Source organism: Dreissena polymorpha, chromosome 4, assembly GCF_020536995.1.
Source record: "Dreissena polymorpha isolate Duluth1 chromosome 4, UMN_Dpol_1.0, whole genome shotgun sequence".
NCBI lineage: Eukaryota > Metazoa > Mollusca > Bivalvia > Myida > Dreissenidae > Dreissena > Dreissena polymorpha.
The window spans coordinates 110,696,243-110,699,627 of NC_068358.1; positions in this window are offsets into that span (position 1 = coordinate 110,696,243).

Consider the following 3,385-nt stretch of genomic DNA (forward strand, 5'->3'; position numbering starts at 1 on the left):
CACTTCACCTTCTTCCTTTTCGTTTGGTTTCAACAGCATTAGTTCAGCTCTCCTTCGGCATTTATTGCATGGGCCGCACTTCAACGGTTCGCTTGTATCTACGTCGCTGCACGTACAGTACCGGGGACTTTCACAGCGCGATAAAGCGTCACTGTGACAGTGGGCTTGCTTATTACCTGCTCTATATTCGATGGAAAAGTCATACACGGCCAGAATCTCAATCCATCTCGCGATTTTCCCACTCGATTCCTTTAAACTAAAGAGCCATATCAACGATTGGTGATCTGTTCTTACATTAAAATGCCGCCCCAGCATATACTGCCTGAATTACTGGATGAAGTATACTGCCGCTAAAAGCTCTTGCTCAGTTATGCAGTAATTCTTCTCGGCTTTATTCAGCCCCCTGCTGGCGTAGGCAATAACTCGCTCGCGACTCTGCTGTTCTTGGCTCAACACCGCGCCGATCCCCGTGCCGGACGCATCGACGTCGAGGAAAAATGTCCCACCCTCATTCAGTGGATGTCCCATGACGTTTTCGCTGATAAGAGCATCCTTGATTCGTTTAAACGCCATATCACACGCATCGTTCCATTCGAATTTGGCCTCCTTTCTCGTCAGATCAATCCAAGGTCGCGCGATTTTAGCGTAATCTTTTACAAATCTACGATAGTACGAACCAGTAGCCACAAACTGTTTAACCTGCTTCGCGTTTCCGGGCTTTGGCCAATTGACAATTTTTTCAATGTTCGTCGGATCGGAGCTTATCCCCTCTCCTGAGACTACGTGACCCAGAAAAATGACTTTTGACTGGAGAAGGCGGCACTTATCTGACTTAAGCTTCAAACCTGCAGTTTGGATACGAAGTAAAACCTCATCAGTTATCAAAAGGTTTTCCAGCCACGTGGATTCGAACACCACAATGTCATCAATGTAAACTAAACACGTTAGCCAAGTTAAACCTTGTAACGCCAGTTCCATTGTACGTTGGAAGGTGCTTGCAGCGTTATTTAAACCGAAAGGCATTGTTTTCATCTCGTTTTGACCATACTTACAGCAGAAAGCGCTCTTAGGAATGTCATCCTTCTTTAACGGTATTTGAAAATACCCTGACGTAAGGTCAAAACAGCTGAAGAAGCTTGACCCGGCCACAACGTCTAAACAATCTTGGATTCGTGGTAGCGGAAACCCGTCTGGCTTCACCAATGCATTGACCCTTCTATAATCGACGCAAGGTCGTATAGCGCCTGATTTCTTCTTTACCAAAACGATTGGGCTGGCCCAAGGGGATGTACTTTTCTGAATAACGCCTTTCTTAAGCAAATCTTCAAGTGCTTTCTTTTCTTCTTCTGCGTACGCTAATGGAACCCGCCTTGGTACCTGTGTTTATGGCATGCTCAGATAGATGTGTAAGTCCCAAGTCCCATTCGTCTTTTAAGAACGTGTCTGCGTATTTAACTAACAACCCAGCTATAACAGATTGTTGCTCTTCCGTTTTTCCGACGACTGATTCTTCAAACAGTGATTTCAGGTGTGGGGGCACGTCCTTTGCATTGGCAACCGGTAAGTCTGAAATACGGCTGTCCTTTTCAACTGTCATCAACTGTACTCTTCTCACCGTTGTGATGTTATCTCGCTCACCGTTTTCTTCATTTGCTATAACCCCTGTACAACAATCTTTCCTCTCTGCCTCTCCGATTTCTGCATGGTGCCGCAATGTTACGCTCGTTGAGAAAGGGTTCAAAACTTTTACCTTACAGGTGACTGCTCTGTTTATGTTCACTAACGTTGCAGCCATTACCAATGGGTAACGCTGAACGAAACCCTCTGTGGGTTCAATGATAAAATTTTCTTCTTTGTCTTTATCGTCAGCCTCATCGCGTTCAACATAAACATCAACCACCACTTCTGAGAGCCCCGGGATGGCAACATCTTCTGCAACGGTGACTTTCCGTAGCCTCCTTGTAGCGGGTAGCAATGGGATTTCTTTCCCTTTTAGCTTGATTATATTCTTGCTTAGGAAGATGTCCGCCTGTCCGTCCTTCTCCCCAGCCAACACATCCAACCTTAGTAGCACTTCGTCCTCAATGTCGGCCACAACTGCTTGACAGATCACCTTTACTGGGCTCATATAAGATTAAATTCTCCCGCCCCCTTCTCGCGTATTGGTGAAACACCTGCCCCACGCAGCTTGACTGACCCCTTTAGGACCGGCTTGTCCTTGGTGCTCAGCTGGTCATACACGCGACTGGATACTACCGACCTCGAAGCACCTGTGTCGGCGGTGAAGGTCACTGGTGTCTCCCCTATCCAGTCCTCGGATATAAACGCCAGTGGTCAGCTCTGTTCCCCCTTCACTCCAGCACAGGGTACTTCGCTCTCCGCCTCGCTTACCCCCGTGTGTTGTTGCTCGCCCTTTAAATCACCGTTGTCTTCGTTTCCTAACAGGACCTCCCTCTGAGCTCGAGAGAAGCCCCTCTCTCGTTTAAATGTTCCCGAGATGGCGTTGCACCGTTAGACTTCGTGGGAAATGACTTATTCCTTGTTTGGTTTAGCGAACAGTCTCTTGCGTAGTGGCCGGTTTGATGACACCTGAAGCACTCTACGTCTCTTGTTGGTGGCCGCCTCTGCAAATGTTTATTTTCCTCTTCCAATTTCTCTATCCTACTTATAAGAGTTTTCAATAACTCTTGGTCAGTAGGCTGCTTAACAATGTCGCTTCCCGTGTTCTCGGACATTATAGGCGTACTTCTCTTCTGGTCTGTGACTACTCTGCATGCCGCCCTTTCAGTTTCACATTCTTCTGAGAATTCGTCGTCATGCTCGTCAGTTGTATAAGCTCGTCTGGTTGCATGCTTGTACTCTCGATCGGATTTAATCCCGATTCTCGTTTGAATGAAATTCACCACATGGAACACCACCTCGTCGATATTCCTTGGTTCCTTGTGGTACTCGACCTCGAACTTCACCTCCTGGTCAACCAGCCCATCAAGGAATCTTCTCACTAGGTCCTCATCTCGTGTGCTTCGATCCCGTTGTTTATGCGCTTTATCGTACAGACGCTTGAGTTCGGCAGCATAGTCTTCCGCTTTTTCCCCATGTTTCTGGTTGCGCCTACTAAACTTGGCTGCGAAAGACCTGCTTGTCTCGATTACGCGGTATCGCCTTGTCAACTCTGAAGTCAGTTCATGATAGTCAGACAACACTTCCTTAGGCAGCTGTGCAAACACGAATTCGCTAGCCTGACCTTCTATCATCGGCAGCAGATTATCAAGCTTATCATCGTCGTCCCAACCATATCTCCTAGCAATCGCGTCGAACTTCGCTGACCATACCGCCCAATCTTCTTTTCCTGTAAATGGTGGTATCTTCGGCACCGGACGAGTAT